Here is a 15,180-nt window from a genome sequence, read left to right as displayed (position 1 = left end):
CAATACCACGAGGGCTGGCAGCGCTTTAAAAATGGCACCAGCACCCATGTTGGAGTCATCTGGCACTGCAATCAACGCCTAGGAGCCCACCCCCATCGTGCAGTTGGACAGGTCCTGCACTTCTGTTATGTTAAGTGACTGGCCGCTGCATGATCGCGGCCGGCTGCACACATAACATGCAGCAATGGCACCCGCTTCCGGGTCCACCGCTGGGACTTGCGACAGGCTCACAAAATTCAGCCCACTGTGTGCAGAGAATAATGTTCCATTACCTAGTACGAGATAGTCACTAAATCAGTTTATTTAAGATCAATATTGTATGAGTTTTGTCTCCAAAGCTTATTGATTTAAAGCTGCAAATCCAAGTGGTCTAAATATTGGTTTCAAAGTTGTATTTCCAAATACATCTTTTTTCAAGAAACTGACTGACTCACCAACAGAAGAGGTATCTACAACAAATCACAGTTGATGCACATCTAGTTTTTAAAGACAGCAGAATGAAAAAAGAAAGCAATTAGTTTCTACTTCTGTACTTCTTGCATCATGGCCTTTAAGCCACAAGAACTGAACATCAACAGAAACAATTCTTTTAAGTAAGTGACAACAGAACAGATTACATGTCCTGGACTACATCTGTAATCAGTATCAGCTAGATTACATAGCTGTGGTGGGAACATTTGTTTCTGTAAAGTTAGCAGAGTGTAACTGCAAACTTAGGAGAATAGCAGATATTTTCCTTGTTTGATAGTGAGATTTGTTTTAAGCAAAACAAAAATGTGGGTGAAGTGAATGCAGCTTTACCAAACGCATCAATATATGTATTATTCCGTTCTAGTAGATCCATGTCTATGATGGAATGCGTGTAATATTAAAACATCTGGTAAATATTACGAAAGTTTTAAAACCAAGCTTTTTTAAAAAAAACTAAGGGCTCAGCTTATATTTTTTTGTTCATCTCTTAATTTACAGAATTGCACCATGTCATCTGCATTTCTTGTGGTTATGAAAGTTGAACAGATGTAACATTTAAACAGTTTACATTCCTTAGATTGTAGATGTCTCTTTAGCGTGCTATCAAGTAATTTCCCAATTCATCACAGTGTGCTTACATCACAGACACTGCACAGTTCTAACGCATTAAGTAGGTCAGGAGCTCTCATGTTGGAGCATTTGTTGAATCTTAAGCCAATTTGTACATTTTTTTTTATTTATGCAACACCAATCCCAAAATCTGAATTTCCAACTAGCTGTCACACAAAAACATATAAAATATTTTAATGACTGTATAGTTCAAATAGTAAGAGAAGCATCTATTTATTGCAGTGCATGTGTGCTACCAAATAAATTCTAAGGTTTGGGTAAAAAGAGCATTTGAAAATAATTTGAAGTCTGTATGGTGAAATGTGGAAAAATATGCTATCAACTGCTCATTGACAATTAATCACCTTGCGGCACTATAAATTTTTCTCACCTCCTAATCTAACTGCATTTTGCTTGCTAAAAAGAGCTGAGCGTCAGAACTCGAGAACGACCAGTAGCTCCAGTTTCTAAATCAATCATATTTATAACGGACCCATAAACATCACACCCAATAAAATGGTCACGAGGTCACATTATCAAAAATGACAGATATGCTTCACCAAAGATGAGACAGCACGATCATTTAATTCTTTACGATTGAATGAGATCTACGACTAGCTGCAATCTGTCAACACACAGATTGGCCAATGCCAAGCCTACCTTACAAGATTAGTGAAACTACAGCTCTGATGACATTTAGAGCAAATTATCTAACTAATCAAATATAATTAAAATAAAAAGAATGCACTATTTTCACTCATGATTTGTTTGAAATATATCATGTGATATTTAATATAAAGCCCATAAACAGAGTGTCTTTTCATTATGACAATCTTAAAAATTGCTTTGTATAAATAAAAAAAACTAGCTGGGTTTTTTTGCAGCCATAGCAAAGAATTCCATCCTTAACTGTGAGCCTTTGTTGCTTTCAAAATATACATATTTAGCATCAAATTTTATGAAATTATTTTCCTGTAAAAATCTCTAATGATAACATTAATGAAGGACAATTAAAGCTGCACTGCAAACCATATTCTTGCAACAAAAAATGCATCTTGATTATTTTTGCTGTACATATAGATGCCCACAGTTATCATGAGGGTAAAGAGTGCTGTAAGCAAATCAACTGCCAAGATCCTCTTCCAAAACAAACACGAAAGAAATGAATGAGTTATAGCAATCTGTGGCACCATTCAGTGTCTATAAAAGTACACTGTGAGTTTAAGATAGTATTCAATTTCATTTTGTCCCAAGATTACTGCATTACACTTAAAATGAAAAAATATGGCAAAAGGAACTTGGCCTACTCGAGGGCTGTATTCGCACCTCACCAACCAACACCCCCATCCCACAATGATACCCATTTATAAAAATACTGAATACAACTAATATATCTTATTTAGATGTGCAAGACGACCTCACTTTATGGTGCTCTTACGTCAGAGAACCATACATTAAAATGTATACTGCTTAGTTAGTCTAGCTTAGTTTTAGACTCTGAAGATTACTTCATACAGTAGGACTACAGTACTTTTTTTAGAACCATGTTAAAAAGTGCTGACTGTAACAAAAACTGTGCTGTATTATGTGCCCTGCTCCTGGCAGTGTGGTCTCTTGGAATCATGCCAAGGACATATCCTGTTGAAAGTCTGGTCGGCACTGTACTAACAGGGCCTGTGCAAAATGGTACACCTACAGATTGCATTCATTAAATAAAAAGTTTGAATGAAATTTAATGATAATAAAAATGAAACTTAAGAATACATTTTATCTATACGCTGGAGCCACATTTATATACCATGCAGGAATGGCATATTGATTTTATATTAAGGCAGAATAGGACTAGAGGATATATATTTAAATCAGTAAAAAATACATTTAAAAGTTGTTCCAGGAAGAACTTCTTTACTTAAGGAGTGATAACTGTTTGGAATAACCTATAGTCCAGGTAGTAACGATAAAAAATATCAGGGATGTTTAAATGGAAGAGTTAAGAGTACCAGAAGGATGAGCTTCGATGGACAAGGCTTTCTCATTCTTGACCTTTCTTAAGTTCTTATAGTGATTATGAATGACAGTTTCTATTGGTCCAATGTCTACAGCAAGGACTGCACACAAGAGCTCAACTTTATCCAATCCTGGAAAGAAATATTCCCAACAATATCTTCTAACAAGCAATCTATGGATTATTGATTACAAGGCATAAGATATTTCAGAGTTTTAAAATACCAGTTCTCCCATTAATTATTGCCGCGGGGTGAATGAATGACATCACATTTCATACGAATTGAGGATGATGAACAAGAAATGTTATAATATATAAGCGAAAGCTAATGGGTCATGCATCAGATGTATGTTGGTATGGTAAGACTGCACTTTTAAATGTACTTTCTATGCTTCTTTGTTTGGGTAGGTGAACTGTTCCAGAGCTCTGCTCGGTGCCTCATCACTACAACATTCCGGTGATCAGCCGTAGAGTTTGTTTAAAGTTTGCAAAGTTAGGACCATCTTAATGGAGGTTAATGTTTGAAGTCAACAAAATATTGTTTCTACCAAACAATCTTGATTTAAAAGTCATTCTAAATGTCTGACAGTGTAAAAATACTGTATTAACTTAAAGGCGAGCCACTGTGCCCCCAAAAAATTTCAGTTTTTTAATCTGCTCGATGGAGCTCCTTCTTGGTACAATGCCGACTTTAAGCATTTCTATTTTCAGTTGGTGTCATTAGAATTTAACATATGCCAAATCAATTCTCAACAGGTCTTTGCATGGTATTCAGTGCCAGTTAATCTAATGCAAAGATTGCTCTGGCCATTCTCCAATTTGCAAATTGCTAATACTGGGCTTTATGTGGCTAAATATATTTTCAAATGACTAAAAAGATGGTGTAAAAAAAATCTACTGTATCACAATACTAAACTTGGTGGTGCTATCGCATTTGAACTTCAAATGTAATGCCTTCACTGGCTGTCTAGTTTTAAGACCCATTAATATTTTTTTTCATGTGGCTGTTGCCCACTAATCAGTAATCATCCTATATAGGTCTCGTTCTCCAAATTTACAAAAACCTGAGAATCATCTTCAACTGCAAAACAACTCCTAAAGATTTTTTTTTTAAAACCATTGATAAATCTTCCAAAAAATTCAAAACACAAATATTCTATCACAGAATATTTGAAAATCATAACATTTATTCTGGAAAATTTCTAATGCTAGTCATAATCTTGATTTACCTCTATATAAATGTTTGCAACTTCAGAATAACTCTTCATTCACAGAACTATATGAATTAACTCCAAATAACTCAGCAGGAAAATATACATGGTGCATTATTATCTTTTGCAATCCTGTGTTGTCAGACTGCAAGCCTGAAATTCAGTTCTGGATGAGCTGAGATTTCCTCCAATTAAGCAATGGAAAGGCCAAAGTTCAGTTCCCGCCACATACTCTATCCCCCTCCCTAGCCACTGTCTCAGGCTGAACTAGACTATTTGCAACCTCTCCATCCTATTGAACCTTGAGCTGAGATTCCAACCCCAGATGCAAGATCGCCTACATCTACCTTCCTAATATCACCCATGTCCAGCTACGCCTAAGCTCATTGACTTGTCCAATCCAATGCTCTCCTGGCTGGCTCTCATCTTCTCCTCTCCAAAAACTTATCATCCAAAACTCTGTTGCCCCTATTATAGCTCGCACCAAATCCTGTTCACCCACCACCTCTGTGCTTGCTGACCTCCACTGGCTCACAGTTCCCCAAATGCCTCCATTTAAAATCCCTCGTCCTCATATTCAAATCCTTCCATGGCCTTGCCGCTCCCTATCTCTGTAACCTCCTCCGGCCCTACAATCCTTCAAGAACTCGGTGTTCCTCCAAATCTGGCCTCTTGTCTTGGCAATTATACCTTCAGTTTTCTAAGCCCTAAGCTCTGGAATACCCTCCCTAAATCTCTCCGCCTCCCCACATCACTCTCGTCCTTTAAGAATCTTCTTAAAAACTACCTCTTTGACCAAGATTTTTGTCATCTGTCCTAATGGGCAAAATCTTCCCTGTCTCGTGGACGCAGGTTTGAAGGCATGACTGGAAGCAAACTTGGCGATTCCCACCTGCTGGCGATCTTTTTATTTTATTTTATTTTTTTTAAATTTATTTAGAGATACAGCACTGAAACAGGCCCTTCGGCCCACCGAGTCTGTGCCGACCAACAACCACCCATTTATACTAACCCTACAGTAATCCCATATTCCCCATCACCTACCTATACTAGGGGCAATTTACAACGGCCAATTTACCTATCACCTGCAAGTCTTTTGGATGTGGGAGGAAACCGGAGCACCCGGCGAAAACCCACGCAGACACAGGGAGAACTTGCAAACTCCGCACAGGCAGTACCCAGAATCGAACCCGGTCCCTGGAGCTGTGAGGCTGCGGTGCTAACCACTGCGCCACCGGAGGTAAGCATCAGCAACACCTACCTGACAGGCAACAGCGGGTAGCCAATAATCGCCAAATGAGGGGGACAGTGAGGACTACGTTGGGACCTTCCCAGCGTCGGAGCGGACACCCACTGATTGCTGAGCCTGGCAGCTCCATGGAGGCAGTCTCAAGCGGCAGTCCGGGTGGCCATTGGAATTGGGGGCTCCGTGCCCCAGTGGCAGAACCATAGGAATGAAAGGCCGCACTCCTTGCCCAGACAAATCCTCCTGAGGGGTGTCCCCTCTGCTTTGATGGGCCTACTGGCTGCGCCCCTCTATTTATGAAATGTTATATATACTTGAGGGCACCTCCATTTCTGCCTGAGCAGTGCCCAACTCTTCCGGCAGGGCTGCCGGCCTTCCAAAGCTGTGGGTCCTCTGATTGGGCCTGTGGCCTCTGGAACCCACTCGCCGTCCTTAATTGGTTGGCGGACACAGAGGGGACCAATTAGGAGGCCACCTCCCAGAACATGGCGCCAGATTGCATACTCGTGCAGGGTCAAGACTCAGAACTGGTCCTGACTCCTGAAATTAAACAATCATCAGAAGATTCTGCTCAATGTCCCCTTCTTTGGCTCAGTGTCAATTTCTGTCTGATAGCATTTCCGTGAAGAGCCTTGGAACATTTACTACATTAAAGGCCGTATAGTAATGCAAGTTGTTATTAAGCTGTACAGAAGGTTGAGATCTGATACTTTGTCTTGTATTGAGTCAGCCAATTTCAGGGCAGCAGTCGTGATGGAAAATATGGCCTCAGCATCCCAGGGCTAGATAACTGGAAGAAAATTAGCCAGGCTGAGCTTCTGTTTGAAATGTGCATGTCAACATTATAATTTGATGGTCAAGTAAATTTGCTAACAGTATTTACTGGTTCAGATTCCATATCAAGAATAGGCACTTGAGCAAAGTACCAGCGGACCACTGTCATCCATAAAGCATGATTCGGCATCTTCAGGAAAGGGTAAGGGATGAGAAAAACAATGAATAAATGCCCTATTTTGATGCATAAGTATTAACTCAGTTCTGTGGTAATCTACATCTCAGCCTTCATTACAATTGTGATCTCTCCCTTAATGTCTCAGCAAATTTATCCAGTAACTGAGCCATACAACCATAGAGGTTTAAGGTACAAAAATTACACCGTATAATTCAGTGAAAATGCTTTAGCAATAATGCCGAACAATCAATTGCACTTGGCACAAACCACGAAAAAACATGTAACAGAACATTTACAATCTTATCATGAAACCATGCTTTACCTCCTCTGCATGTACTTTCAAATAATCATTCTGTACTTCTATCAGTATTACAGGGAACGGTTTCAAATGTACTCAGCAAAAAACAATTCAGAACGCAGAAAGAAAGGTTAAGAAGTTTACTTCTTTAATAATGTTCTATATACTTAATCTTCATTAACATTTATTGGAATCATAGAATCTTACAGTAAAGGAGGCCATTCTGCTCATCACTTTGAAAGAACTGTCCAATTCAGTCCCATATCCTAGCTTTTTCCCCATAACCCTGCAAAAATTAGTCCTCTTCAATTAAAGCTAATTGCCTTTTGAAAGTTCCTATTGAATCTGCTTCCACCACCCTTTCAGATAGTGCATTCCAGATCTTAACAACGCACTGTGAAAAAATTTCTCCTCATTTCTCCACTAGTTCTTTTTCCATTTATGTTAAATCTGGTTATCAACCCACTTGCTAGAGGAAACAGTTTCTCCCAACTACTCTATCAAAACACCTCATAATCGTTCTATAACTATCAAAAATGACTATTGTCCAATGGGCCATTCGTACAAACACATTAAATAAAGCAGAACAGCTCTTCGTTGGAAGACACATCTATATGTGAGGAGGATCTGTTCTTGGTAATTGGAGTTAACTGTACTGACATTATCTACTCTTAATCAGAGTGACTTCAATTTCACTGGGTGGCTCATCTAAAGTTAAGATTCAGCCAGTAAGCAGCAATTTAAGTTAGATGATCAGTAAATAAAGCAGTGCAATAAAAAGTTAGGAAATTTAAACAAACAAGGCTGAGATTTAAAATAGACTTCATAAGCATACACCCAGGTCTTTAAAACAGGAGGCAATATTCAATTTCAATTGTGGCCTCTTAAATCAAGAATCAATACATCACTTTTTAAGCTATATTTTTTTCTCCCAAGGTAGTTTGTCCACAAGCTGAATATTGAATGTGTGGAAAAGTCACGGTATCTTCTCAACTTGCACAAGCAGGTATTTCGACTGTTTGAGTACCACCTGAGCAATGATCTCTTGTAATTGTGGCACCATTTCTGACTCATCTCCCAGCATAAATACACACACACACACACACACACACACACAGTCAGGTGGGCAATACCTTCATCCATTGTTAGTAATGGAGACTTGAAAGATCTTGAAAAATGGAGACTTGAAAATAATGGAGACTTGAAAGGCTTATGCTTCTATTAGAGTTATAGGTATGCTCCCATCCTGTCCTCAACTCTCCCTACATTTATTTTTTATTTTTTTTAATTTTGGAGATACAGCACTGAAACAGGCCCTTCGGCCCACCGAGTCTGTGCTGGCCATCAACCACCCATTTATACTAATCCTACATTAATCCCATATTCCTACCACATCCCCACCTTCCCTCAATGCCCCTACCACCTACCTACCTACACTAGGGGCAATTTACAATGGCTAATTTACCTATCAACCTGCAAGTCTTTGGCTTTGGGAGGAAACCAGAGCACCCGGCGAAAACCCACGCGGACCCATGCACAAACTTATAAAGCACTAACAAAATAGAACAGTTTATTTTTATTTGTAATGCTTCCCATTTCTACACCACAACCAGGGCAGGTAAAATATACATAAATTGAATAACAACAATTTGCATTTGGCATGCTTAATGTGGTAAAACCTCCCAAGGCACTTTACTGGAGCATAAGCAAGCACTGACACCAAGCAAAAGGAAATGTAAGGACAGGTGACAAAATGCTTGGTCAAAGATGTACATTTTCAGGAGGGTCTTAAAGAAGGAGAGAAGTGTGGAGAGGTTTAGGAAGGGAATTCCGAGCTTGGGGCCTAGACAGCTAAAGCATGGCCACCAATGGTGGGGTAAAGGAAGTGGGGATGGTTAAGAGGCCAGAGTTGAAGCAACACAAGAGTGCTCAGACAGCTATAGCACTGGGTGAGGTTAGAAATAGAAAGCAGTGCAGCAATGGAAGGATTTGAACTCAACAATAAGAATTTTAAAATGGAGGCATTTGCGGACGGGGAGCCAATGTCGGTCAGCTAGCACAGGGGTGATGAGTGAAGGGGATAGTTGTGAGTTAGGATTCGGGCAGTAGAGATTTGGATGAGCTTAAGTTTATGGAGGGTGGAAGATGGGAGTGTATAACTTGGAAACTGCAGTTTTGTTACTGTAACTACAGAATCATCACAAAACACCCTTATCAATGTGATAATTACATACAAAATAGCAGAAGTGAAAAAAGGAACTTCTCTCTGAAAAACAGAACTTCTCAACACAGTGGTGGTTAAAAGTCACTATATTATACGCAATATGTTTTGAACTATTGACATGTGACACCATATACTGTAGAGAATGGCTACCCGACCTGAACCCGACGGCACGTGTCGGGGTCAGGTCACTCTTCCGGGTCCGGCATTCAGGTTCGGGTCGGACACACTCCATCACCACCTCCAGTACGTGCCTCCAATCTTAATGTACTTTTTAAACAACCTTTCAAGTCCAGTTACAGTTTTTGTTGCTTATATGCACTAGTTTAAAAAGTGAAAAATGGAAGCTAAGTCAACTGAACATTCCGGTGGTGGGGTCGGTTCGGGCGCGGGAAAATTGAAAGGACTCTGGCTGGGTCGGGCTTGGGTTGGACGTGGTTCTGTTGCGCTCGGGTCGGGTTTCATTTGCAGACCCGAGCAGGCCTCTAATATATTGTACAGCACTAAAAATATACCATCACATGCCAAATCGGGTGTGCGATATCGACAGAACCATTTCATTTACTATCAGTTACAAATGGAAATAAAATGACTTAACAGAGTTCAAATTTGGTAGGACTCACAATCATGTGCTGCATTTACTACTGTGCTCCCTATAAAAACTTGCTGATGGTCAATCCTGATATCCTATGTTACTGCATGCTCATTTCGCTTCAGTATTCATGATTCAAAATTATTTACTACAACACTTATGTACTTGCAATCTAGGATTCAACATCTTTTTCTCACCAGCACTATTATCCCTACTAAGTTCCATTGGTATGCCATGTCCCCGAGAATTAAATTTAAAGCTATCATTCCCTTTGAGTTCATACTTAACCGTGCTGCTCCTTACCACTCTGATCTCCTCCATATCCAATACTCCTCTGATATCTGTCTATTTATTTTTCTTCACCATTATTGGCTGCTCCTTCAGCCACTATGGCCTTGCCCTCTTAAACTCCCTCCCTTACCACCTCTCTTCCTCCCTTCAAAAACCTCATTAAGACTTTCCTTTTTCACAGTGCTTCCCTTCCCTCTTCCTCCCTTCTGCTTGGTGTCCTCTCAATTATCCACCACCTATGAAGAGCTCCAAGATGCTCCTCTGTATATAAGTGCTAAGTTGTTGTTGATCTACAGCCACAAATACAATTAGGCGACTAACAAATTTAGCCAGGTGACAACACAGTCTAAAAAGTGAATCTGCTCATAGGAGTATATTTTTGAACTTACAGAATGTTCTATTTATTTTGAATGTACAGTAATTACTAGAATCAAAGGACACCAATTTAAGGTGATTGGCAAAAGATGCGACATGAGTAAAAACTGTTTTACACAGTGAGTGGTTAGGATCTGGAATGCACTGTCTGAGAGTGTGGTGGAGGCAGATTCAATCGAGGCCTTCAAAGGAAAATTGGATAATTATCTGAAGAGAAAAAAATTTGCAGGGCTACAGGGAAAAGACAGGGGAGTGGAACTAGGCGAGCTGCTCTTTCGGAGAGCTGGCACAGACACAATGGGCTGAATAGCCTCCTTCTGTGCTGTAACTATTCTATGATTCTATTAGTTATGTGTCAGGGCCTAGATAAGTCTCTCCCAGTACGACCTTATTTCTATAGACAAGTGACCTACCCAAGGCTATAACAACACAAACAGTGACTGTTGTTCATGGTCATTATTCACAGAACAGTTACTGAATGCAAATTGGTGTAGCTCCTATTCATAGGGTTACACAAAGAAATACTAGTCTTTGTGCAGTTCGATTTGCACATATTTAAGCAAGGATAGCATCAGGATTGTTTTTGTACTTTAGCCAGTTGCATAACAGCCTGCGTGCCCAGATCAATTGTGCAAAATACAGTAGACCTTCTTTATAAGGTTCTCTAATATTTCCTGCTCTGATATAGAATGCCAGTTGCTAGTTCAATCACAAGTTAAACATCCCATTTATAAAATGCTTCTTTGTACAACTCCATAGAGTGTGTTGGGAGTGGGAGGTGGAAGATCTATTGTATAAACAATATTCCCACCCCCATTTAGAAAGGATCCCCCCTGGGAATCATAGCAAAACCTGGAATCTTCAATGTGGTAGTCACATGACACCATACTTTTCAATGCTACCTCCTGGTTGTGTCATTAGACAGATTAGATTAGATTAGATTAGAGATACAGCACTGAAACAGGCCCTTCGGCCCACCGAGTCTGTGCCGAACATCAACCACCCATTTTATACTAATCCTACACTAATCCCATATTCCCAACAAACATCCCCACCTGTCCCTATATTTCCCTACCACCTACCTATACTAGTGACAATTTATAATGGCCAATTTACCTATCAACCTGCAAGTCTTTTGGCTTGTGGGAGGAAACCGGAGCACCCGGAGAAAACCCACGCAGACACAGGGAGAACTTGCAAACTCCACACAGGCAGTTCCCGGAATCGAACCCGTGTCCCTGGAGCTGTGAGGCTGCGGTGCTAACCACTGCGCCGCCCTTGATGTATGCATCAACACTGACACCCTGTCTAATTCCAAAAACTGAAGGATGACACTTTGTGGTCATTTCTGGAGGATCTATATTTTAGCACTTCTAGTATCCAGAAAATAATTGTACATTTTTCTCAATCCATGGCTTTGTCAGCTAAATCTACTTATTCCTATGCATGTTTCAATTAATATTTTGCTGTACTACCTTCACACTGACAGTTAACATTGTCAGTTGTTTTAAAATGTGTGTACTGTTATAATACAGTATTTACCCAAATATGAATATATGCCGATTGCAAACAGCTGTTCTGCCACATAGAACTAAATGCTAGTAGCCAGTTATCAACAAATCACCTTAATGCATGAATATTTAGTAGGAAAACCTACTAAGATGGTTACAGCACCAAATAGCAATGATTCAAAAATATTTTGTTCTATTGTTATTGATGACAAGGAACTCACTATAGCAATGCTTTCTTTAGTATAAAAACCTATAAATCATCAACATACGAGATAAGAGGGTTTTTGCACAAATGGAAAGACAACTGTAACACTTACACTGGTGTGATGTTTTGTTCATTCTATGGGCCCTATGGCTCCTGGCTGAATTCTAAGTTCACCCTTCAATGAAACTGAGAACTATTTTGGTTGTTTCAAGAAGGAGTTAGATATAGCTCTTGGGTTTAAAGGGCTCAAAGGATATGGGGCAAAAGTGGGAACATGTTACTGAGTTGGATGATCAGCCATGATCATAATGAATGGTGAAGCAGGCTCAAAGGGTCAAACGGCCTAATCCTGCTCCTATTTTCTATGTTTCTATGAGATCTGGCTCCTCCTGTGATAGCATCAAAAGAATATACCATACTTCTGGTGTCATGTTTCTAGGTGTATGATCCAAAGTTACATCCAAAGATCACAAGTTAATTAAGATTTGTATTTATATAGTGCTTTTCACAACCACCGGACGACTCAAAATACTTCATAGCCAATAAAGTACTTTTTTGAAGTGTATCAGTGTTGTAATGCAGGAAACACAGCAGCCAGTATGAAGCAAACTCCCAAAAACAGCAATGTGTTAGTGACCAGATAATCGGTTTTTGTGATGCTGATTGAGTGATAAATACTGGCCAGGATATCAGGGATAACTCCCCCACTCTTCTTCAGAACAGTGCCACGGAATCTTTTACATCCATCCAAGCAAGTAGACAAGGCCTCGGTGTAATGTCTCATCCAAAAGACAGCACCTCCGACAGTGCAGTACTCCCTCAGCACAGCACTGGAGCGTCAGCCTTGATCTTTTTTGTGCTCAAGCCCTGGAATCCGAAACCTTGTGACTGAGAGGCGAGTGTGCCTTTTATCAACTACAATGAAAGGATCTGTACTTCTGGAATTTATTGCCAAAATGGATGTTTCCATTTTTAGACACCTCATACTACGATTACTTGCCTAAACACTTGGGTGGAAATTCGTAAAATTCACGGCTCCTGAGCTCAAGTGCGATTTCAGACACGCGTGAATGTTTTTTGAGTAGCACACGTGTCAATTCTCTGCGGCCACTGAGAACAACTGCAGCTCAGAGCACAGCCACAAAACAGATTAGTTATCGGGTCCCCACAGTGTCAACCATCGAACCGGGTTTTAGCCGAATAAAGCCCGGCTAAACCTGGAGTGTGTTGACGGCATTCCTGCTATAATAAATATATCCACTCAATCCAAATATTATTCTCCCCCTCAAAATTTCACTTTCTCTCCCCACCCCCCAGCTCCCTGAACTTTATAATATGATTACATTTCAGTGTGAATAATGTGTACACAATAGATCAGATCATTTACGCCACTTTAACAAAGAATGCAAGATAAAGCAGCCAAATAACCCCAAACCTATGCAACACGGCCGGTTGGATTCTCAGATGTTTGCACTATTTTTACATCAGTCCCAATGTAATGGTCGCTGCGAGTTCCGCCACGGGAGAAATGGCCTGACGCCGATGAACCTTTCGGGTCTGCAGAAATTCTGCCGGGGGGTAGAAAACAGAAAGATACTTTGGAACCAGCCTAAAGGAAGCAAGATTTTAAAGCTCCACGCTTCGGGCCCTTCTGCCGCAGCAAAGAGGGACACAACAACAACAACAAAAGTAAATCAAACAAGAGGAACTAACTTGGGAGTTTTAACCCTTTCCCAATCCCCAAATGGCACTCACACTTTCACCGACCACTGTCCGCTCGCTGCCCCTTTAAACGGCGACAAACACGGGTAAACATTTCGCGCCGATCCACTGTGCCGTGTCGGAAATCCAAAAGTTGGCCAACTTTCTAAAGTTGACCTCCGCCATAACTAAGCGAAAAACTTGTCGCCCGCTGACATCATCATATTCCCTACTTGAACTGTTCCCACACTCTGCCAACTGTTGTGATCACAAACTCTTTCACATCGCACTCGGCGTAGGATGCTGGGAGAAATTATTAATGATAACCTTTTTAATATATATAAAGAAAAATAGTAATTTCAAACATTTTGTGGGATTGCTGCGATTACACGATACACATTCGCCTCTCTCTGCATTAGGGGCAAATACCTGCACCAACACACAGAGAACACAGAGCCGTGAGCATTTTTTTTTTCCTGGTGTTCACGGGAGATGGGAAATATGCATTTATTTTCGTGGGGAAAGCAAAACTTTTAAATGCACAACAAAAGTATCCGCCTTTTTAGAGGGGCACAGAACGATGAACACCCAAATCATACCAAGGAAAAAAGGAAACTTAAATCATAATATTATTCGAGAAGAGGTGTAGTATTTAATAGGTTAATTAAAAAGTACGTTAAACTTTTCTATTTATTCCACCAGTGTTGAGAGACTAGCGTCTTGATGACGCCAGGCTGTTGAAACAAGATATTGGATCTTGATGGTCCGGAATTACAGCCATGATCAGCATGTTACCAGGGTAAAGGGACAGTGCACTGCAAATAGCAAGTGAAATTCCACCGAGGTCATTTGACCATCTCAGCCTGTTAGCTTACCTCGGCAGCATTGCGAAATGAGGGCGTATTTATTTATACTGTAGCTGCGTGAACACCCCACTTTCACAAAACACTTAAAACGTCTCGGTCTGCGTTTATAAAGTGTCCAGGGGCTCCAGTTGATCAGATGAACACGATTTAAAACATTGTAAATAAAACACTGCGGATGCTGGAAATCTGAAACACTAACAGAAAATGCTGGAAAAACACTCAGTAGATCGATCAGTATCTATGACGAGAACAGCCAAGTCAACGTTTCAGTTACAATCGTTACTTGTTCTGATCAGCTGAGTGTTTACAGCATTTGCTACTTTTTAAAGCGACTTTCACATCATGTGGTGGGAGGGAGTCTGCATCCTCTTGGTGTATCATACTGTTCCCTTCTGGAGTCAGCTTCAGACCAGGCCTTGGGTTCTCAGGCTGAATTGTCCTGGCCCTTTGGAGAGGGGCTGGGCGGCAGAAGAGCTGGCAATATGGCAGGGGAAGGTGTCAGGAGGGGAGTCCGACATCTTCCTGCCACCATGGCATATTGCCAGCGGCAGAAACCTGAGTGGTGCGGCCACCCACCAGGCTGCCAATCAAGCCACTTAAGGAGCCAATTAATGGCCACTTCCTGC

The 15,180-nt window shown here is 40.6% G+C and overlaps 1 protein-coding gene across 3 annotated transcripts in view; it reads right to left on the bottom strand.

The window, feature by feature from the left end:
* LOC137380130 (RAF proto-oncogene serine/threonine-protein kinase-like) overlaps positions 1-14,582 on the bottom strand; it is a 100,108-nt gene extending 85,526 nt beyond the window's left edge. The window contains exon 1 of one of the 3 annotated variants that reach the window (XM_068051818.1): positions 14,564-14,582. The gene's annotated coding sequence lies outside the window, so the exon portion shown is untranslated. Of the gene's footprint in view, positions 1-13,422; positions 13,620-13,742; positions 14,080-14,563 lie in introns of those variants that run through there. The other 2 variants (XM_068051816.1, XM_068051817.1) reach the window with 2 other exon arrangements.
* Positions 14,583-15,180: the final 598 nt, after the last annotated feature.

The sequence above is a fragment of the Heterodontus francisci genome, chromosome 19, assembly GCF_036365525.1.
Source record: "Heterodontus francisci isolate sHetFra1 chromosome 19, sHetFra1.hap1, whole genome shotgun sequence".
In the NCBI taxonomy this organism is placed as follows: Eukaryota; Metazoa; Chordata; class Chondrichthyes; order Heterodontiformes; family Heterodontidae; genus Heterodontus; species Heterodontus francisci.
This window is presented reverse-complemented; position numbering and strand designations above follow the sequence as displayed.